This window comes from Lissotriton helveticus, chromosome 9 (assembly GCF_964261635.1).
Source record: "Lissotriton helveticus chromosome 9, aLisHel1.1, whole genome shotgun sequence".
NCBI lineage: Eukaryota > Metazoa > Chordata > Amphibia > Caudata > Salamandridae > Lissotriton > Lissotriton helveticus.
In genome coordinates, this window is record NC_136070.1 from 1155616205 (window position 1) to 1155641103 (window position 24899).

At 40.5% G+C, this 24899-nt stretch overlaps 1 pseudogene; it reads left to right on the forward strand.

Annotated features, from left to right (window-relative positions):
* The first annotated feature begins 4351 nt into the window (after positions 1 to 4351).
* LOC144783385 (vesicle-associated membrane protein-associated protein A-like) overlaps positions 4352 to 24899 on the forward strand; it is a 38896-nt pseudogene continuing 18348 nt past the window's right edge.

A 24899-nucleotide genomic window follows, 5' to 3' on the forward strand; every position in this document is an offset into this window, starting at 1 on the left:
GGAAATCCACAACATTCTATTGGGAATAACCGGTTGAGGGATCTGCCTGTAATTTTCCTTAAAATGGTCTCGCTGCGCTCCGCTCCTTCCCAGAAAGTTTCGGGGGGATTCATGAAGTGAGGGCTGAGAAAAAAGGGGGTCCCAAAACGTGTTTTCCCCCATGTTAATTTCCATAGGACGGTCTGACAAGTCTACAGCCCGAACCGCTGAACGGAATTACGCCAAACTTGGCAAAATTGTAGGGACTGGTACGCAGATGTGCCTTTGTTATGTTTGGTGAAAATTGCTACAGTGGTTTTTAAGAAAATTAACTTCAAAAACACATATATATCTATAGCAGCTCACCCTAAACTTACCCCTAAGCTTACACGTACGCGTACCCTCCGCGTACGTCCGCGTACGTACGCAGACGATACGCGTACGTGCGCGTACCCCTACGTGCACGAGCTGCATGCTGATTGGCTGCCACTCTCTGTCAACACTCTAAAACAGAAATTGTGGGCAGCCATCTTGTGCCTTGGTAGAGTGAGGTACAGGAAAGCAGAAAAACAAATGTGTAGAACTCAAAAAGGGGGCAGGGTAGAAGTACCCTGACCCCCTAGGCCTGCTCAGGGGGTCCCACAAGGACCCCCAAGGCAAAAAAAATTTTTTTTCTTTTTTTTAAAAAGTCACGGGGTCACATTTGAGATGTCATCAGTGATGTCACTGACCATGTCATGAATGATCTAATCTGTGACATCATCAGCAGTGGATTACGGGTGCGCGAAATATAGTTAGTACAACTAACTCTATAGGAGCAATTTCAATGGTTTTGTATGAGTGAAATGTCCAGCTAACTATAACACCCCTAAAACTTAGAGTTTTTTTAGTCAATTTCAAAGGTTTTTAAAAGCTAATTCCTAACTATATAACTCCTGAAACCTATTGTTTTTTCTGTGAATATATATATATATATATATATATCCCAAACATCCATCCTGCTCCGGAGAGTAAATGGCACGTACTCATGATCAGTAGGAATAGGGCAAATTTATTGGTTCAAGTCTCCCACGACCCCGCAAAGACAGAGATATATTGTGGAATTATGCTTCAGTGAAAAAAAAATGTTGCCTGGGCCCAGTGTTATTCTTCTATTACAGGATTAGGAGGGTGATGCTGGAACCGAAGTAATGCACTGTTGTAGGGCGGGTCAAACATGGCTCCCTCCTCAGGCCCTGATTACAAGTGCTCCGTTAAATTGCAAGCAATGATTGCAATTAATTGCAATTATAAGCGGTGCAGTGTTATGTTTATCAAACCTGGGGGCATATTACCTAGCAATAGCGATATTTATCGCTAAGCAGGGTTAGCGGGAATCATTTTCTCGCCGAGCTCCGCCAATTGTTATCGCAGATAAACCTTGCTATTATCAAGGTTTATCTCAAAAGCGATAAAAATCGTCCGTAATGCATGAATATTGCTGAAAAGTCAGCGATATTCATGCATTACCGAGCTAATGCTCTTAGCCATGTTATCCACCTACCATTGGATAAAATGGCTCAGAACTGCTCTGGGCAGGCGTTAGCTTTTGGAGATTTTCGCGCTTAGCGCGAATATTTCCAAAAGTACGCCTTTGTAGGTAATAGGAGATAGCGATGTTATCGACTGTTTACAGTCGCTAACATCTTGGCACGTCCACTTTGCATGTCATTAGCGATAAATATCGCTGACATGCAAAGTGGGCCCCAAGATAATCGCTATCTCCTACTAGCTGTCGCTAACTGGTGTTAGCGACAGCTAGGTAATAGGGCGATAAAATTATCGCCGCTTTAGCGGGAAAAATTCCTGCTAAAGCGGCGATAAGGCCCTTGGTAATATGCCCCCTGGTTCTTACCAGGTTCGATAAAGTTCCACCCGCCATTAGATTTCTGTCAGGATTTAAAATGAAAAGGGGAAAAGGCTCTGTGTTTGCCTGAACATGCGGATGTCTTCAAAGTTGGAATAGGCAATATATAATCACAGATGCTAAATTATGTACACCTTGATGTGGAATTTGAGTCTGGTGCTAGGGCCTGGTAAACTACTGGCATCTCTGGTTACTTGTGGTGTCTGGCCACTTCATTCCTGACCTTGGGAAAATAGACAGTAGGTTCAAAGTTATGCAGCTTATTGTATCACAAAAAATGCACCACCACACCCATTACCTAAAAAATGCGAATGGTGATGAGAAGTTTTGAGACAGACTGGTTCACTCAAAAAATAATCTTTCATCATCAGGCAGCATCTATGAATCTGTTGACTTTGCTCCAGGTGTATTCTACAGTCTTCTTTCAGACTGAGAGAATTCCTTCCGCACTGAAATGTTACTGATGTCAAATGGAAACGTTATCAAGTAAATTTAAAGAGGAGGTACATCACCTGCAACAAGTTCAGGATGTCTTTTTTTCTAAACTAAAGAAGCATTACCTCGTGCAAGTATTCAACTGGCCTTTGTGGGAACTTCAAACCTTTGTTTTATGTTTTTTAACACCTTGATTTTGGCCTCCAAACTTTTGTGCTTCAGTTTTATAGCCAAACTATTCCTTTGTATACCAATCACATTGGTAAATGGAGCTACGCCTATCCAGTGACAGCTATGGGCCCTGAACAGACCATGCATGTGGTGGAGTGGGGTGTGATGTTTGTGGTCTTACACCCCCCTATTTAATATATTCTGTTGTACAGTTGTACATAGTTAGGTACAGGTGCTTTAAATTGGGTATGGTAAGGTACTTGTCAGACTTCTCTCTAGATTTTTACATACACATGCAGATTAAAATGCACACAAACCCGTGTCTCTGTTTTAAAGGTCATAAAAATGGGTATTTTACAAAATATTGAGTTTTAAGAACCTCTCAAAATCCAAACTTTACTCCGTTTCTACTGCTCCTTAAGCCCATGTCCTGCTCTACTTCTGATATAATGTATTTTAACCAGCACAATTTTTGGGATATTTGAAGCCCAACCCACCCCGCCAATCTTACTGAGCGATCTTCGCCCCTTAGACCATGGGGTGGGTGTACCACACATCATGCTTACTGTCACTCTCCAGAAAGAGATTCACTGTGAAAGGTGACTAAAAGCTCCTTGGAGCTACCATTGGATTTACCAGAGTACAGTTGAAGACATCGGGCTGTTCAACTAAGTAAATCCATAATTTAAGACTAGCTTGAGCCATGGGCTGTCATCACATAGACCTTTTTGTTAAGCAAGAGGACTGGGAAGATTATTGATATAGAAGCTAGGACCCTATTGGATCCCTAAGCCAGGTGATGAGGTGACATCATATAGACAGACAGGTGAAGATATAAGAAGTATGTAACGTAAATGAAAATCCCTTGCAATGTCTGCTTCTCCCCATTAGGGATTTGCTGGACAAAGCTGATGATGAACCACAATGAAAGCAGACATTGGACAGGGAAGACCTGATGCCGTTGTATGTCTCTTCTGACCTGGGTCTCAGGCATCTGACCCAATGCTGGCCGGTGTCCGGGATGGAAATGGCATGATAGGCAGTGAGAGCACCTAGGTTTCAAGTCCCGTGATTGCTGGACAAAGGTTCAATCCGTTTGCCAACACATGCTGCACAGATAACTTGTAAGCCTATTCAGCAACTTCCCACTCCAGAAAGGGAGGTAGTATAGGTTGGAGGGTTCCAGGTTTTTGATAATTGTGCCTGATGGAGTGTCCCTTTCGACTTTTGGAGTTGGGGTTGTAATGTATTGGCCTAAACAAAAGTGGCTTAATGTTACCTCACAAAATCTGTGCCTCAGGAGATGATGTAAATAAAATTGACTGGTCTGCCTCTCATGAAAAGTACGCCCTTTAGTACAGATTTATATAGGGGCTATGTGTCTTCTCTCTGTTGTCGCAGAGTAATAGAAGAACTGCCAACAGCTACAAGGAAAAACAAGAACCAATGGAATTTGGAGTCTGATTAAAGTGGAGTCACTCATATACAATCAGTAGTAGATTGTTCAAAGGCCCAGATTCTATCTTGTTGGCCATGGTTGGAGGAAAAAGATATTATTGATGATAGTGCAGTTCCAGTTCTATCCCTGCCCACTGGTCCCGCATTTCCACCTATATTGTGTGGTAAACAACGTTGGCGGCAGCAGAGACTTCAAGGACTGAAGGTCATGAAGAAACTGATTTTGCTCAATCCTACTCATGGATGGGCCTTGCTACCCCCCTTTCCCTGATCTGGAATGAAAGTCTGAGGTTTGAGACCAAGTGGTACTTTGACAGGATATAAGGGCCATAGTTTGATTGGTTTATGAAGAGGTTGACATTGGTATGCTTCAGAGAGTCTGGCACAACTTTCAAGCTGAGAATGGCCTGTATGGCCCTGATTGTGTTTGTTACAAGAGAGGAGAGGAGCTGCCTGAAGCGGGCGATTAAGGAAGGTAAAATGGGCAAATCTGAAACTTCAGTATTAGTAGCAACGCGTAGCAGCAGTTTGATCGCCAGAGCCCAATTGTGTTGGAAATGAGTTGGAAGACAGGTAGTGCTAGAGTGTTGGTAATGTACTCACTGATTCTGACAAAGTTGAATCAGAAGAACTCAAGTAAGTCTTCTGTGTGGGATGTGCATGGTTTTCCTTTATGGTTGTTGAGTTTGCATCGTTTGTAGTAAATGTTGGAGACTTTCTTGGTTGGGTTGAATATTTGCTTAGTTGGGGTTTAGTGGAAACCATCCAATTTCTGAAGGAAGCGCAAATTCTAAAGGAGATACCACCAGTTGAATTTCCTCTGCCATCTTATACGTATGACAGACAACATTGTGGCAGTAAACACCCCTCCAGATTGGATGTATGCCAGCACAACGCGATCTTTTAGATCGTGGTACATGACAACGCTGCCATTACAACGCAAGTCGTTACAACGACTTGCGTTGTAGGGCGTGGATTGTGGAATATTATAGTTTTATATTCCAACACCAGTCCACGTAACAGTAGGGAAGGTGTTGGAATATAAAATTGCAATATTCCTTATACAACAGCGCCATCCAGCGCAAGTCATAGTAACGACTTGTGTTGTAATGGCATCGTTGTAAAGGCATCGCGGTGTTTTCACCGCGTTGTAAACGATGTTCCCCTCCAGATTTAGCCCTTCCTTCAGAAACAGGAAAACATGTTCCATTTCCATGCACCTTTAAATAAAGCCCTTAATCTAAATCGCTTCTATACATTTGTTTAAAAGCTTCTTCATTCAAATCAAATTGAAGTGGTGCATTGTTTTCATTTTAGTGGGCAGAAGTACATTGTGCTTTTGCAATGAGTGAGCCTTTGCAGGCAGCTGTGATTTAATGCTTTTGTAAATGAAAAATAAATCTCATCCAGTGATGGTTGGCTGGCCTGTGTCTTCTCTCGCGTACTTTGTATGAGCTTTGTTTATTTGCCTGGTGTGATATATTCAAGATTCCTGGAGGCAGCCATGCTGTGAAAAAAGGAACCATAAATCTTTTGTGTTAGGTATTCTGTTAAAGATGCTTGGAAATTGAAGGAACAATATATATTTCCCCCTAACAAAATGCGCTTGCTTCTTAGACATGTGTCTGTCCCGGATTGTCAATGGGATTGTAAACCACTTTAAGGCAGGCGCCATGGAAATCTTTGGGTCTATCAACAACAATTACAAAAATGCAGATTGTTCGTAAATTGTTTGATTTGACTAAATATTACACTGATTTGTGATTAGATGAATTGCAAACACTATGCTACTTGTTGAGAAGGTCATTATACTCAGACAAAAGCAAAATAAAATACTGCCAAAGTAATTAGGTTTGGCTTCTGTATGGTGCATGCATACAGAAACACAACATCCACATAGAGAATGGCATACATCAGACAGTTATGCATATATGCAAAAAGAACAACACACCAACGGACACCAAGGCAAACAAGATCTGATTAATCTATAAACGACACTGTACACCACCAGACCTACATGCAAAAATTTACATAGGCCAACAGACATACAACCACAATAGCACACACCAGCAAACATACATATAGCATTGAATACCAACATAATGTTACCCATGAACACCAGCTACAGAGGCATCACAGCACACAGACCAACATATGTGTAGGTACCCATGCAAACATACCACACACAGGCTCAAACACAGACAACACCCCTATACATATGAACCCACACAACACGCATAAAGTGCAACAGAACATTTGCAGGAATAAATGGACAGACAGGGGTCAGACAGAGAAACAGGGGATGACAAATTGTTGCTTAGTCGGTGCTGGATTGCACCTATACTCTCATAGTCACTTAATATTGAGCCCTCCTGATAACAAAGTCATATCTGTGTTGGGGAAGGAAGTCGAGTGTTGATGTATCCTTAAGACAAGTATCACCTGTAGAAACACATACAGTGAGCTCGGGCTTACAACTCCATCATTGCTTTCTGTGTGATAATCAGGTCTTAACAGTATTGCTACTCCATTTAACTTCCACCGTGGACTACAAACATGTTACATTTAGGGGCATAGTTACAAGTCCTTATCGCCATCACAACGTCACTTAAGAAAAGGCCAATGATTGTTTACGTACAGGAAGGTCCCACTTCCTGCACATAAACAACAATTTTTCAAAATGCCGTTTTGCAACTTCTCTGTGTGTTGCATTAAGCAGTACACGTAGAAGCAGTACACGTAGAAGTTACAAAGTGGCAATCAAAGATTGTTTATGTGCAGGAAGGTCTCCAATCATGCACAGAAACAATCTTCCCCGACACGCAGACACCCTTGTGCAAGGGTGCCTGCCTTGGCTTTAGGCTGTAAAGTGTAGCACCAGCGCAGGAGGGAACTCAGGGCTGCACCATATTCTTGTAAATGTGGTGCAGCCCTGCATTTCTGAAGTGATGAAGTGAGGCATTGAGCCAGGAAGGCTAACGCCTCACTCCGCACTTTCCTTGTACATATGCCCCTTAGTGTTGAGAACTCTCTCCATGTACACAGTAGAACAAGCAACCAGTCCTAGCATTTCATTTCACAAATTCTTATCGAGCATGTTAGTCGAATTAGTTCAAATGAAGCAAACAACTAGTAGAGCTCCAAGAATACACTAGCTTGTTAAAAAAGGAACTTCGGATTAGACACATATATTTTAGTATATATGTAGGAACATGACAACCTTTGCAGGCATTACTTGAATTTAAATTTGCACATAAATCAAATATTTAGAATTCACAATTTAGCTTAATTTTATTTTCCCTCTTTGGAAAGTATTTCTGATGGGTTTCTCAATTTGTAGCTTTTTTTCAGATGTGGCTTGTTAATGAAGAAAAAACACAGAGGATCTTTGGGCCAGGCCCCTTCAGTCACTGGTTCACTTAGGTCATCTCCCTTTAGCCATTGCTTGAGGAATGTGTAATTCACATTTTAGATCAGCCCAGAGGAAAATGCCCTCTTTACTGTTACACTTCTGTTTGATTGGGTGCTCGTTGTATCCTGCTCTCTATAGCGAAGGCTCCCATGCATTGCCAAGCACTCTCTCATATGAAGCAGGGACACTGCTGCGACCCTCATTGGTGTGCTCCTAACACTAGATAGTAGTCTGTCAATTTTGGAGAAAGATGTCTCCCGCTTTGCCCAACTTGCCTGTGGTGCTCTTCTATATAAAGGAAAAAGATGGCACCAGCAGAGGTTGGAGGTAGTGGTTGGGCTCAAAGAACGTATTTCCACCACACCTCGTTGTTTTCTCTAACTTATTATCAATGTCTGCAATGTTGCTGCTTCCCTTACAGCACCTTGAGTCACACTCAGGGTAGGAAGACTTCAATGAGACTTCAGGTCCTCCTCCAAGATAAAACCACTCTTGTTTTTATAGAAGCATAGGTTAAAATTGCAAGGTTCATGAGACTTTGCTGTGAAAGCTATGTCGCTGAATGAGGCTACACCACCCACGGTAGCATCCGCCACATTGGATACACCATGCTTTTGGATCCACGGTGAATATATCAGCACATTAATGCAAGGGGAAGCTCCTTTTTCTGTGGATCAGGGGGCTCAGATTATTGTGGGGGCTTCCTCAGAGAAGTTGAAAGGCACACTGATTATCCCAGCTACCCCTCTGGTAGTGCAGTCCTTGGGAAGGTGGAGACAAGTGAAAACTGGGGAGCTAGAGGGCTATCAAATGCTGTGACCTATAGATAAGAAATTTTGCCTGCATTTCTTCGAGATTGAATGAGGGTTTGTGCTGAACTTGTGGCCAACCATACGGAATGACCCTATATATTCCATGGCCAGATCAATGAGTACAACCATCCTCCAGCCTTCCCAATAGCCATCTCCTGCACCAGAGTATTTTATAAGGTTCTGGTAGTTTTTATTTATTGTTTTTAAGTATATTTTGGCTGATACAAAATGAAATCCACTGTAAAAAGAGTAAACGCTGCAAGACACAGAAATGCATTGATTTCATGAGAAAGTCTAACACTATGCAAGGAGAACATGTTATAAATTCACCACTGAACTACCAGCACCCATTACTGCAATATTATTCCCGACACTACATTACCAGCTCACAGTACCATACTCCAGTCCTTCACAACATCTTCACAGCTGAACTATCATTCTCTCAACACTACCAGACTATTATTTCATGACACTGCTCTACTACCACAGCACAGCACTGCAGTGCCCAGTCTTCAATGCCCCACAAGGACTGCACTGCCACTCAACACTAATGTGCAACTACCCTGCCACTACGCTAGCACCCACACCACCTTACTATCACCTCCACAATTGCATTAATAATATGATCTTTGCACTACCAACCACATCACTGCAGTGTAATGGAATACTGCCTCCCTCCCACCCCACATAACACCGTGGTTGCTGTATCTCTCCAAACCTCCAGTACACCACACCACCAATTCACGCAATCTCTGTGCCAAACCCATGATTGTATTACCACTTCATCACTAAACTACCAACTGCAGAAATTTGCTCTCATACCCCACTTATTGACTACCATCCCTGCAGTACCACTATTCATCATTGTACATGGATAACCAGGAAAACACTTAAATCCTACACTACAAGTCGACACCCCACAGCATTCATTACTGCCTGACACTATTGTACAACCGCTTTAAATTACTACATTTCCATCACTGCTTAATAGACTATCATTGACTCTCAATCTTGCTACCGTTCCCAAGCACAACAACCCCCTTAGAACTATTCTGTTACCAGTAAGACCACTTTTACTCCGACATAGCACACTTTCAAACCACAGATTTATCCCTGCTCCTCAGTACTATCCAGTAACCCCTTTCGCCACAATACCTCTTCATAGAAGCAAAACTACGACCTACCAACAACCATCACCTCTATACTATCCACCAACACCACACTCTCTTCATGGTACCACCATAACATACACAAGCTCCATTGTACCCTTGCATTACAACATTACCACCAGACTGTTACCTGCACTGCTGCTCTACAACCTCCGATTCCATCACATTAGAACATTTCAACACCACAATACCACCCAAAGTAATGAACTGTTACACCCAGCTCCTCACATCCACCACAATACCATGCAATCACAGAACTATGCAATCACCACATAAATGTATTACTAAACCAAGCAGCAGAAAAATTACATTAATGCAACCCATGTGACCACAATACCCTCCTCCACAAAGCACTCTACTGCTGCCATCACCGCAATGCCACCTGAAAGCCCAACACTACCATTCATTCCTACCAAACTTGCATAAACCACCATTATACTAGCAGTTCTCACTAGTGTCTTATCATAACCCTTCGGCATCCACGCATCACAGCCCCATCTACGTTGGCCATTGCATTACCACTGTGGACTGCCACATGGCACCTCACAAGTGCAGCAAAATACCACAAAAATGATCAAACACTGCAAGTAACCCACTACCACAGTCCAACAGCATGAAAACAATCTAACTCTACACTACCACATTCACAACACTGATAATCCACTGCCACAAATAGAGTACCGACTTACCAGCAAACCTCCACAACAGCATCATGCTATCCTCCGGAAAGCTACAATCCTACCCCATACAGCTGTACTACCACTAAAGACCACATATTAATGAATCCCAGTAAGGCATTGCTATCGTAGCACTGCACAACCCCTCAACATTAACAATATCCCACCCCTTACTGCCACAGTACCACTCCATCATCATACTACCACTTCAACACTAATTATCTGATAACCTATGTCTGTTTTTTCCAACCCCAACAGCATGCAACAATCCAACAACTGAACTATGATATCCCATCACTGCAAAAATACATCTTAGGAGCAGACTGCCACTCAGCACTCTAACTCTGATGTACACCTCTTCTGCCCTCCATCCTGAACAATCTCACTACCACCCACCAGATCGAACCACCACTCCCTCAGCAAATACACTGCCACTTCACAGAACAACATATCCCCTTTAACATCACTGTACCATAACAACACTGCACTAACACCTCATAACACTGAACTACCACTACATACAAATGTGTTATCAAAGCTATGGTGCCACTATAACCTCCATCACCATCAGCATCTCAACAAAGCCACATTCACAGGCACTGGTCCTCCCCCTACTGCACCATGCAACTAACTCATAGCAGCACTCAACCAACCATATCATCATGCAATTGCCATCTCCCACCAGCATCAAACAGTCTCCCCGCTCCTGAGTACATCTATCACCACCATGGTACCATAGCTTACCACTACACTGTGACCCCACTACTATATTACCACCAATCATTCTCTCACCAGCCATTACCATACTGCAAAACCTAGCTTTATCCTAGCACTGCCCATGACTGCACTATAAACCACTAGCATACCATATTATTACCTCCAAACACAATTATCCCTCCCCACTGCATTACCCAGTCATAGCACCAAACCACCCCACCACTGCTTTACCACCCCTAAAACAATATTATATAACCACAAACAACACTGTTGTACAACCCCACCCTGCAGGCAGCCGTCACTGGAAAGATAAACCACAACAACACCACTTCACAAAACCACATCACAGCAATACAACAGCAATAGAATATAACACAGTAAGGCAATAACGACGCTGCTATACAGCTCAGCTGCATCAAAACACAATACGAAACTTCAACATAATACAAAAGAACCTCAAACCAACTGTGAAAATTAACAGTACCAAAACACAGAAATTCAAAATCACAAACACTATAGTACAAAAAAACAAATGTGCACAATACCAACAGAATAACAAACGACCAAAGCAACAGCACACCAACACATATGATAGCGCTGCGCAAAGGCATAAAATGCTGACTAAGCCACGAACTAAGCAAACGTTTCAGAATTTATCACAAGACTACTGTGTCTGAATTCGTTTGCTAAAGGTCTTACACCACTCGATGGTACAGGAATATCTTTGTTTGACTACAGTTTGACATAAATATTGTGTTCTAAATCATCCACAAAACATCACCCCTTTGGAGTTAAAAATAGAAACAAATCCACTCAACAGGGTGATAGTTGCATAAACAGTATTTAAGTAACGGAAGTTATGTCAGACGATGTTTCTTTACATGATATTCTAACATAAAATCAGTCTCGAGACCACTGAGAAACTTTGACATCTAATCTGCCACTGCAATTTCAACACAATTGCTGGTAATACTTGACAGCAATGCTGGCTATTCTCAAAAGCAACTTATGTCAATTATGCACCTGTTTGTCTCCTCTCAGGACCAGCCTTCACCTCTCACTATTTGGTCCTGCCTTGCTGTGTCAGCCACCCTGGCACCCAATTATATTTTCAAGTCTGGCAAACAGGTAAGTGTGGGCTTAACTTTCCATGTGTCCCTATATTGAAGTCACTAACCCAACTTGTAGAGGAAAAGCGTAAATGGCCTCTCTTCAAATATAGGGCCATTAGACAATGAAGGACACACAAATGTAAGCAAGAATATTGCTTTTGGAGAGGATGGCAGAAGTCATATTACATTTGTTAGGCTTCTTATAGAGAGAACACCGTGATTTGCTCTATGTTTGTTCATTTGATTTTGATACTTTCATTTTCACAAAGTAAATATTTTGGCCTTATGCATTTTGTTGAAATGTTATAGTAAATGGCAATCCCAGTTAAATATAATTTTTTTTTAATTTAATATAACTTTATTCGGTCTCGCCACAATAGGCCATAAAAGTACATAAAAATAGAGCACGTAGCCGTAATCAGACATGAAAGTTTAAAAATGATCGTACATTAAAAACAGTTACAAAACAAGTGCATGAAGCACTTTATAGCTTTTACTTCTAAGGCAAAATGAAGGGCCTGTAGAGACTGAACTTTGGGCAGGATACAATGTCACCCAATCATTTAAGGCAATTCCATAAAATAACAACCAGCCCAGAGAACTGCGATTTGTGAGAGAAAAAGTTCCAAATCAGGGAGAGCTTGAGGACTACGGTAGAGCAGATGCAAGCCATTTTGAAAATGAATTCCTGCCACTATGAGGGGTGATTATAGACAATACCCCCAAAAGATGGAAGAGATGTTTTTGGAGATACCAGGATCGGAGTTAGCCACTAACTGGCATTTCTTGGAGACAAGCTTTGACACCAAGGAACATATTTACAATAACCTGGGGGAGCACGGTGTAGCTTCAAAATTGCTATCACCGCGCTCCGTCAGTTTAAAAATTCTGGGATGTGCCATATTCACAAGCATGTGGCGCACCCCTGTGTTTCCCTTAGCGCTGGTGCTACATCTAGCTGCCTAGCGCCAATGCAGGCATCCTTGCACCATACTGCAATGATGCCTGCATTGTGGGAATGATTGTTCATGTGCAGGAAGGTGTCCCTTCCTGCACATAAACAATCACTATTGGTGATTTGTAACTTCTATGCGTGCTGCTTTGTGAAGCACATGTAGAAGTTGCAACTCGGCATTAATTAATGATTGTTCATGTGAAGGAAGGGAAACTTTCCTGCACATGAACAATCACTAGTGGCGATTTGCTCTATGTATGTTTTGCTGCATAATGCAGCAGGCATAGAAGCAGCACAAACGAGGAGGAATTAATAATGTCTCCTTGTTTTGCCAGGTTAAGACAAAGGGACATATTTGCAAGGGCTTATTCCCACCAGAATGTCACATTTTATGACGTTCTGGTGGCGATAAGCCCTTCGCATTATTTACAAGGCGGCGATAAGCCTTTTTGCGTGGCCCCTTGACACGCAGCATATGGCGTGAAAGGGGATTGCAATGGGTGTTGCGATAGGCATTCTGCAGCAACACCCATTGCTTCTGAAGTTGCCCCATATTCACAAAGCTGGCGTAAATATGGGGCAGCGCCAAACATAGGACCAGGGATAACCTGGTCTTAACCTGGCAAAACGAGGACGAATTATTAATTTCTCCTAGTTTTTGCTGTTTCTTTGTATGCTGCATTATGGTGAGGATAAATCCGAAAAAAAATCCAACCCCTCAAAACTTCATTTCAACTTATCAAGATTGAGAGTCCCGATGAGTGAAGTTGATGGTTAGGTTGAGAAGGAAGCCTTTGCGGGAAAATCCCCTAGGTGGGGAGTTGACCTGGGAGTTTTAGTTATTATCTTTAGTCAGTTAAGTGTGCCATGACATTAAAAGGACAATGGTGCCTGTGGGACACCGGCTCTTGTTCTTTTACAGATTAAGCATGGCGTGTCTTCAGTTGTTTAGCAGAAATGAAGTTCAACAGATCCCATGCTCTTGTGCTCAATTCCCCAGTGGTCAGGACTGTTAGAGCTTTGGGTGACTGTTTAAGGAATTGCTATTTATAAGACCCTTGGCGAAAACATAATAGGTAGCACAACAAGAGCAACAATGATAGCACTGAGAAGTTGCATACAATTATGATCAATCTTACCTCTGTCGTTGGTAGGTTGTATTGCATTAGCGAAAATGTTGGTTTTCTTGAGATTATTTAACTTTTTTGCAAGTCTATCAGTAACACTAATGTCCTGGTTGTTCAAAGGAATAGTTGAGATATTAGTAGACCTTATGTGGAAAGACAAACGGCAAAGAGTAGCATTGCAGAAATGTAAATAGTTGATCACAGAAGTGGGTTTTTGAGCACCTGATAATGAACTCTATTGCCAGGCCACTCAGCTTTAGTGGGTCTCAACCAATCAATCAATCAATCACTCAGGTTTCTTGTAAAGAGGGACTACTCGCCTGTTGGGGTCCAAAGGCACTGTGTGTGGGGGGAGGGGGGTTATCGTCGGTTCAATCAGAGATCCAGGACTTGAAGTCCTTTCTGAATTGAGGTAGTGACAGTGATTGCCTGAGATGTAGCGGTAGGGAGTTCCAAGTCTTTATAGCAAGTTAGGAGAGGATCTTCCTCCAGCCGAGGTCTTGCGGATTCATGGGTTGGTGGCCCGGGATCAGTTGGGTGGAGTGGAGATGTCTAGTGGATGCGTAGAAGGAGAGGCGGTGGGTGAGGCATGCAGGTCAGGTGTTGTAGAGGGCTTTGTAGGTACACATGAGGAGCTTCAAGGTAATTCTTTTGTTGATCGGGAGCCAGTGGAGGGCTCTCAGGTTACCGGTGATGTGGCTACGGCAGGGGTTGTTCTACATAATGAAAACTCCCAACTGGCATGAAGAGAGCAGTCTAGCATAGACAGTAGTCACATTTTCTTTTGAACACCTGAAGACTAGCAAAGAGGTATTACAAAACTACTGGCATTGGTGCAGAGTACTAAACATAATTGGTAATTCAGTTACTGACCATTTTCCACTCTTAACAGTTACACTGTTAAATCATCTACTAAAATTGAAGCAAGACATGGATGTACCTAAGTGTCCATGAGCATGGCCAGTCATGCAATTTGTAGAACAACCAGCAACTGGCAGCAGGCAGATGAATAGAGTGACAGGCCTACGCTGTCTGTCTGCAGCATCAACTGCAATACTTTTTACCACCTGTTACACTGTGCTAGAAAGTGTCTGAGCCCTCTAGTGCTGCACAACCAGGTCCAGGATTCAGTGTGCTATCTGCCCCTCCAAGTCTGTATCCTCTGCTCCCCTCCCATGTGTGCTATTTGAGTGACATATATTTTCTGCCATCTCCAACAACTAAAGTTCTTAACTATTCATGGAAACGTTCTGAGCACCTCCTAACAATAGTCATAATTATGCTAAATGTTGTTTCAATAAAACTGGTATTCCTCACGACGATTTCCGAGTACTAAATGACTGCCTCATAAAAAAATCTGATAAATCATTTGTGAAATGAACTTCTCATGTTATTTTTGTCAAATCCCTGAAATCTTTGAAAGAGCCACACTCTTCCAGGATACTGCCTCCTGAATAGAAAGTATTCTAATTTGTAATTGTAATAATAATATTATATATATAGCGCTTATACCCCAGACAAGGCGTTGAAACTTTTTGGGCGAGTAGCATGCTCAATATTTCAATACTGAATCACTTATAGATACAATTGTTATGATCAAATCTACAGATTGTGATTGATAAAATTAAACAGAGACCCACAAGAATATAATCAATCAAATATCCTCCATGAGTATTTGAAGTACAATAAAATTAAGCTCTTATGGGTGTTGACCTTAAATAAGAGCTACCACCATAGCTTTGCACAGATGTTCGAATAGCTGAATAATACTGTAAAGCTCGCCTCCAAAAAATGAGAGCACAGCAAATAGAAAGAGTGAATGAAGTCAACATGACATTGGATTCTCACAGACATGCCCATGGCCCATGTAGTTACATTAGGTGTCTCCTTTTTTAGCACCACATAAAAAAAGTAAGTCAACAAAGCAGTACTACTACTACTGCTGCTACAAATAATTGTAATAATAATGCGTGTTCTTCAATTAGTGCTTTCTTCACCAAGGGGCAGATTTACAATTCCTGGTGTATCCCTGCATATCAGCAGGGATGCGCCAGGAAACTTGCGACACGTATCACATTACATACGTCACCACGGATGCGCCGCATTTACAATGTGGTGCATCATAGCGCAAGGAAATGCTGATGCGTGTCGCATCTGCTGTCGTACCGTTGGTGCAGTGCTGCGCGATACAACTGCAGCACTGCGCCAACCTGGCCTATCTTGCACATGGTGCGTCACACCTTATGCCTGCTTCAAGCAGACGCAAGGTTTTGACGCAGCGGGGTCAGAAAAGTGACTGAGTGAAATCTTGTAGATTTTACTCAGGCCCTTTTCCTTGGCATTCCTGCACTGGAACGCCCCCCCCCCTCGCCGGAATGCGCCCCAAGAAACCTGACGCAGGTTTCATGGGACGCAGGGCTTTACAACGTCACGCATTGATGGAGCGAGATAGAAAACAAAATTTTGTTTAAACTCGTGAAGTCACATTTCCATAACATGAATAATAATATTAATGATTTGTGATATGTCTTGCTAATACAACTTAGATTAAACTTTACACGTGGGGGGACTAACATGTGTGCTCATAAACGTGCATAATTGTTGCATCTTTTTGTTCGTGCAAAATAATAAAATAATTTATTGTTTTCGTTTTTGTCACTACTAACTGCTGCAAACTTAAAAGAAGCATGTGCTTGTTTTGCTTTTCCTTGTCTGTGTGATGTCATTTCTACTATTCTAGGTGCACATAAGTCTTATGGATTAACGAAGACTGGTAGATATAAACGCTGCTTTATTTGTTTGCATTGGCTAGGTAACATTTGATTAATCGGGTGGGTTAATTAATTAGTAAATCCTGGGGTGGATACAGAATCTACATTATTTCTTACATTAATACTTTTCTTGTGTTTGTTTTATACTAGAAAGCATAAGTTGCCTGCTTTTGGGCATAGTTTGCTCGAGCTACAAAAAGATGAATTTTACTTCTGCAAAAGTCACGAGACGCCCATTCTGAAATAAAATGTTCGTCAAAAGCTGCGTTCACAAAGCAAAAACTGACGTGCTATCATCATTCTGTCGGACATGGCCAAGGTCGAAAAAGAACATTTTGTCAGCCCTTAACTTGGCATCCGCGGAAGTCAATTGGAAGCTATGAGAACATTAATATACATTTGTTGGAAACCTAGGAAGCTCCTGGTTGCATTCGGAAAAGACAATGGTCCTTAAGAAAAGTGACCTAATGGAACTTTTGAAATGTGGGTGACATGTCACTTGTCACTCTCAGCCAATGGGACGTCGAAGATTTCTGAAAACTTTCCTTTGCGTAGTTTAGTTAGCGTAGAAAGGTATAAAAAGTCATGCCCCTAGGGATGGGCTGGCTGCTGCTTTCTGACTTTCCGATGAGGGTGAAGTGCTGTCGGACATTGCGTGGAGCACGTAAGAATCCTCAAAGAACTTTTCTTTAATTTCTATCTATTTAGCTCAGTTAGGGACTTAGGTTTTTTGAAATGCTAAACTTTAAATATTCACTTTGATTTTGATTCTCTTGCTTAAATTGTATTTTTCTCACGTTTCTTTACAATCATGCTTGCTTTAATGCTAATAAAATACCTTTATAAAACTATCAATTAAAATACCATAATTTAGTAAATAAAATCTTACTTTTGACAAACAAGCTGGTCTTGGTTATTCGGAAGTGCAGGTTACTATTAGCTAGATCACGTCGCCAATGGTGGTCGTTTAAATGGTTAGGATTTATTCTAATGACAATATTCTTTCCGCAGATGTATAAAATTGTATATAGTTTGTAGATAACGTGTATATAGATTTAATCTGACCACCTAATTCAGTAGGCCCAAAATATGTCAGGTTTATAAATGGGTCCATAATTTAGTATAGAATTTAGTTTATAGGTTATGAAGTTGGGTAGCGTTGTTTATGATATATTTTCTATAGGCCGCTGGATCAATTCTCTGGTAGCAGAAATTGATGGTTGCTAAGGGTAACCAAGGTAATATGTTGGTTGCTAAGGGTTACTAAAGTGTTATGGTATGGAAATAGGATCGATGTTTTAACACATGTTGAGTTCGTTTTTCGTGCTATCTGTAAGCTATACCGGTATAGATTGTGTGGCGAGAAATTAGTCACGCAAGCCATCTGTTCTGTTTGTAGTGATATCGCCGAGTATCACAAGAGGTATCGCCGTGTACCATAGTGTTGTCGCCGAGCAGCACAGTTTTAGGGCTAGGTGTGAATCTTGTATAGTGAGGGTTTTCTAAGAAATTAGAGCAGCATGAGAATAGGGACAAAGCGCCTTCCATAAAACTCACTGTGATAAGAGTATTAGTTATATCCGAGCTTGAGTGAAGGGTAAATTAGCGTCGGTGCATGATTATCTATAAACAGGTTAGAGTCCTGTACGGGTACATGTTTCATATCTATAAACAGGTGAGAGCCCTGTACGGATAACGTCGTTATTTTGCTAACGGTGCATGATCTCTATAAACAGGTGAGAGTCCTGTACGGATTTCATGTGTGTTTGAAATTAGGGAATTTTCAGTGTGAAAGTGCGAGTTTGATTTGTATTTTATGTTCAAGTGGAACTCTTAGAAATGTCACTTCGCGGTGCGTTCAGAGCAAAGCGAGTTCATAATTATACGTGTTAGAAGGGTGGGGTAAGGGTTACTCTACTGACAATTGGATATTATCCTTAGTGTGAATAGCGCCGTCTATTCCGAAGTGTGGATACTTGAATGTATGTAAACTATCCTAAATAGTGAAACGAACAGATGATGTCCTTATAGTCATTGTTAAGAATTAATTTACACTGAAAAGTGTTCTTAAAATGGCGCTGTGAAAAGATTTTGTGAAGGAGGGGTAAGTGCCAGGAGTGAGAAACGAGAAACCGCAGCTGCTGTGTACGTCACAGAGCCGCGCTGGGATTGGGTGACCTACGTCACAAGCTATATTCTGATTGGGTCTTGAGTCTCTGACGACCTGTAAGCTGATTGGTCCTTCAGAAAAACTCCAATTTTATAGGTTGAGCAGAAAAGTGACGTAGCTCAACTGTCATTGGCTTGTTGGTGTGTTTCGCGCACGGATTGGTTGTTTTGCGGAACAACCCGGAAATATTTTACGAACGATTTTGTGAATTAGATTTAACTCATAAAAATGAGTTATCATTTTAAACATGTTGAGAAAAAGCCAACATTATTTCAGAAATTTAAGAATTTATTTTCGCCTGACAAGAAAATCGAAACGCGAGGTGGTAAATTACTTCATAAGTATAAAACACCTGCAGCGTATATGGAAGGTGAATATGGATATCATACTGTCTTATGGTTCGATAGTTGGAAACGCTATACTAAGAACGACGGTGTTTTAACTTGGCCTGATGATGGTTCATTTAATGTAAAAGTCTTGAGAAATTTATGAGAGAAAATGAATGCTCTTGTTCCAAAACCGAGACCAACTCAATTTGAAGCTTTAGTTGAGTGGGAAGACGAGATGTATCAGTTACAAAGAGAAGCTAGTGGAATTAAAAGACCTTCTAAAAATCCACCTTGGAGAAGAGAAACTCATGAAGATAGATTGCGAATGTGGAGACAGGGAAACATGAGTGAAGGATTGTATTTAATTCAGGAAATGGTAATGGGTACTCCTACAGGGAAATCTATGGAAAGTGAATCTGAAGATGCAGTTATGGAAGAAATATATACAACAGCTAGAAAGAATCAGCCTTTGAGACCTCCTAGATCATGGTCTACTCCGGTGGTTTCTACTGAAACTTCACCGAGTGTACCTCCAATTAATGAAGCTCCTAAACTTTATCCAAATAATTGTGAAATCATTGAAACTCCTAGAAGACCTGAATTTGATAATGCTCGAAATGAAGGTAGACATTTTACAATGGCTCCAAGGGCAAGAGAAGCTCCAAAAGATTATACAAGAGAGGCAAGAAATGTTGAAGATGTTGATTATAATGAATATTTAAGATCTAAAGAAGAATTAATAAAAAGAATGACAAAAGGCATGGAAGCTGTGACAGTTCCAGTAACGATTGGTCCTGTTCAGCCTGTATTTGACCAAAAAGAAACAAACAAGACAGGATTAACTATTCCTTTAAATGCTGAAATTCAAAAGGTTGCTAAAAAATTTTATTCAGACTTATCTGAAATAAACTCTTCTAAATCGAGAATGCCTGATTTAACCTTTAATGAGGATTTATCTCCAAAAACACCAATGGGTGCTATATCAGATATAGGGAGTCCTGAAGTCAGGGTAACCACACCAAAACTTGATGTGGCTAAATTAAAAGCGAATATCGAAGAATTAATAATCGGAACAATCGGTCCAGATAGTTTAAATTACTATCGAGATGATGAACTACTGTTCATTTGTAAAAGCATTCAGTGGAAAACAAAAAATAAATATGATCAACTAGAGGATCTAGCAGCAGAACTTGAAATCGATGTGAGCAAACAAAAGAATTTTGCGAAACATTACAGATTAGACTTTTCAGAAAGTGACATTGAGAGTTTGAACTCAATGGGAAGAATAGTACATATAAAAGATTTGATTGTTTATATCAAAAAGCTAGGAGAACTGAATAAATGGAGAGTATAATGGACGAAAAAGAAGGAAGATGAAAGATTGGAAAAATTGTCAAAACAATTTCCAATGAGAGAAATTGCAGGTGGAGGATATGTTCATGTCCCTTGGTCGAGACAGGACATTCTGTTATTTACAAATGACTTTCCGAAATTGAGGGAAAAACCAGTTGAGTGGTACAGACAAGTAGATAGATTTATCAAAGTGTCAAAAGTTCTGTGGATTGATTTAGATGGATTTTTTGACATTGTCGTTCCATCAGATCTTTGGACAGAATGCAAGATATCGATTAGTTGGCCAAAAACAGAACCTGAGCGAATCAAAGAAACAGGTGCTCCAAATCCACTTGTAATGGATTTTTATGAAAAGGTAATTGTTTGGATGAAAAACAAAATTCCACCCAAAGAAGTCGATTGGGTTAAAATAGAAAGGACAGAACAGGAAACAAAAGAATCAGTTCATTCTTTTTATGAAAGACTACTGTTAATCTTTAAACAATACAGTGGTTATGAAAAACTAGATGAAAAAGACATGAGCCATTTTGTCTATAGATTCGTTTATGGACTAAAACCTGAAATTGGAGAAATGATCAGAAATAGTATTGTCGGATGGCAATCACTATCTGTAGATGATATTCTAAGAAAGGCTAAGTATTGCAGTGATGAAATAGAAGTAAAACAGAAGAAGCTCAAGGAGAAAGCCATGTGGGCTCAGGTAAAAGTGGCTGAGCAACAGATTGCCAGCATGGGTAATAAGAACACTAATTTTGTTCAAACTGGAAATACAAACCAGATACAAGGAAAGTTTAAAAGTAATAATTTCCCAAAGAAATTTAGCCCAAAGATTGAGGAGTTGAAACAAAGATTACCTTGTTTTAATTGTGGCGAAATTGGACATTGGAGAGACGAGTGTCCTCATCCTCCTAAAAACTTAAAGAATCCCTTATTGAATCCACAGATGCAGAATGGTGTTGACCTGCAGCGACAGCTACAGATGCAACAGGGGTTAAACGAATTAAATATTCAGCGACAGTTGCAGCAACAGCAACAGCAACAGGTGAATAATCGTCAAGACCAATTGCCACAACCACCTTTTCCGAATTGTGGGGGAGTTCAAAAATATAATCCAAACGTGGGATTTCAGGGAAGTGAACAGGTAATAAAACCACAAAAACAGCAAAAGCAGCAAAGAGTTCAAATGCAAAATGCTTCACAACAGTTTTTATTAGCAGAAAGTCAAGACAGCGATTCTGATGATTATTGTTGACGGTGCCCGAGAGAGGAGGAAGAGTGTGTTGTTGGGGCCACTCTTGAGGTTGACCAGTCAGGTCCTTTTGTAAACGGGAAAGTTAATGATGTAGACATCACTTTTCTAGTGGACACTGGTGCTACCCGTTCTACTGTTAGATCAGTGGAAATTGAAAACCTACCTCTCTCTGGGGATACCATCCAAGTTGTCGGAGTAAGTAATCAGCAAATTAAAACTGACTTAACTGATCCAGTTCCAGTTGAAATTGGAAATTACAGAGACAAACACAGATTTGTGGTTTGTAATAGTAGTCCAGTGAATCTATTGGGCAGAGACATCCTATGTAAAATGAATTGTAGAATATATTGTTCTCCTGATGGAGTTGAGTTACAAACAATGGAAGAAGATGGTTTATACAGAATGACAATGATGATGATGGAAGCAGAAGAAACAAAATTGTTTCCTGCATTTGAAGAAAAGGATTTACCTGAAGAGCTAAAGGAAACAGTGAAATCTGAAATATGGGATTTTACTGGAAATGAGATGGGTCTGATGAAAAACGTAGATCCAGTAAAAATTACATTGAAACAGGGAATAGAATTTCCAAACATTCCACAATATAAAATGAAAACAGAAACAATTGAAGGTATTACACCAATAATTGAAAAATTAATCAAGCAAGGTGTATTAAAAGAAATGGAGAGTAGTTCTTGTAATTCACCAATTATGGGAGTTAAAAAGTCAAATGGAACATTTAGAATAGTACAAGATTTGAGAAAGGTTAATCAAATTGTCGTTCCATGTTGTCCTGTGGTTCCAAATCCAGCAGTAATTCTATTCCAGATTCCACATGATGCTGAATGGTATACAGTCATTGACCTTTGCAATGCATTCTTTACTGTTCCCTTACATCCAGACAGTTATGAAATCTTTGCTTTCAGATTCCAAGGTAAGACCCTCGGATGGTCGAGAATCCCACAGGGCTATACAGAAAGTCCTTCAATCTTTAATGAACTGTTAAAAAGATCATTAGAAGACCTAGACTTACCTGGTAGGTCTACGCTAGTGCAGTATATTGATGATTTGTTAATAGCTGCAAAGACAAGAGAAAATTGTGTGACAGACACAATAATTCTGTTAAATCGCCTTGCAGAAGAAGGACATAAAGTGTCCCCAGCAAAACTACAGTTTTGCAAACAAGAAGTAAAATATCTTGGTCACAGAATTGCAAAGGGAAAAAGGCAAGTAACAATAGAGAGAATAAAAATGATTCAAGCAATGTTACCACCAAGAACACAAAGACAGGTCAGAATGTTCTTGGGAATGGTTGGTTACTGTCGACAATGGATAAGTGGATTTTCAGTAATTGCAAAACCACTACAAAGACTGACAAAGTCAGATGTAAAAGATCCAATTATTCTCAATGATGCTGAGATGGATTCTTTTGAGAACCTGAAAAAGAGCTTATGCCAAGCTCCTGCTTTAGGTATGCCAAATTATGAGAAAGATTTTGAACTGTATTGCAGTGAGAGAGAAGGATGTGCATTATCTGTGTTAATTCAGAGACATGGAAATTTAAAGAAACCTATTGCATACTTCTCTGCAGTTCTTGATCCAATTGCAAAAGCATTACCAGGTTGTTTAAAAGCAGTTGCAGCTACAAGTATTAGTCTCGAACAAAGTGAGGGGATCATTATGGGATTTCCTGTGAAAGTTTTTGTACCTCATTCAGTAGAAATATTACTGACAAGAGGTAAGACTCAGCATTTAACAAGTAGCAGATTGACAAAGTATGAGAAAATCATACTAGGAGCAGATAATGTTTCGATTTCAAGATGTTTGAATCTGAATCCTTCTACATTACTGCCTGATTCTGAAATTGTTGATGACATTGAAACAGAACATGAATGTTTAGATGTCATGGAATTCTGCACTAAACCAAGAAAAGACATCAAAGACAGACCTTTGTCTGAATCGGATTTTGTCTACTTTGTAGATGGCTCATGCTTAAGATCCGAAGGAGGTGTCTTAAAAGCTTCATATTCAGTTTGTACAGTCAAAGATGTCGAAGAAGCATCATGTCTTGAAGGAGTTCGTTCAGCACAAGTGGCTGAATTAATTGCTTTAATTCGTGCATGTGAAATATCAAAAGATATAAGAGTTACCATCATTACTGATAGTCAGTATGGATATGGAGTTGTGCATGATTATGGACAACTCTGGTCACAGAGAGGATATATGACATCAGCAGGATCACCAATTAAAAATGCAGTTTTCATTAGGAGATTAATTGAAGCAATACAATTGCCGAAAGAAATCGCCATTGTTAAGTGTGCAGCGCACACTAGAGGAATTGATTATATTTCCAAGGGCAATGCCTTCGCAGATGAAACAGCTAAATACTGCGCAAGGAAAAATTATTCTTACAATCGGGAGAGGAGTAAAGAAACTGATTCAAATTCATTAATGCTAACAACAGTTGTAGAAACATGGCATGAGATTAGAGATTTACAAAATGAAGCAGAAGATGAAGAAAAGGACTTGTGGTTAAGATCAGATTGTAGACCACGTGAAGAAGATGGAGTGTGGGTTTACAAAGATGGCAGAGTAGTCTTACCAAATTGCTTGATTGCTGACATGGCCAGATTATATCATGGTCCAGCACATCTAGGAAGAGATTCTATGGTTAGACTTTTTAGAGAAACATGGTTCAATACTAAGTTTAGAACTATTGCAGAATCTTTTTGTCAAAGGTGTTTGTCATGCCAACAAATGAATCCAAACAGAAAATCAGTGGTGGGGACAGGAATAATTGGTCGAGAGGGTGGTCCCTTTACCAGATTACAAATGGATTTCATTGAAATGCCCTTACACAATTGTTTGAAATATGTGCTTGTAATTGTTTGCTTATTTTCAAGATGGGTAGAGGCTTTCCCTACACGACATTGTGATTCAATTACAGTAGCAAAACTAATGCTCAGAGAAATCATCCCAAGGTACGGTTTTCCAGTCACTATTGAGAGTGATGGAGGAAGCCATTTTGATAACAAACTGATGAAGTTAATTTGCGAAGCTTTGAGCATTGAGCAGAAAATACACTGTGCATACAGAC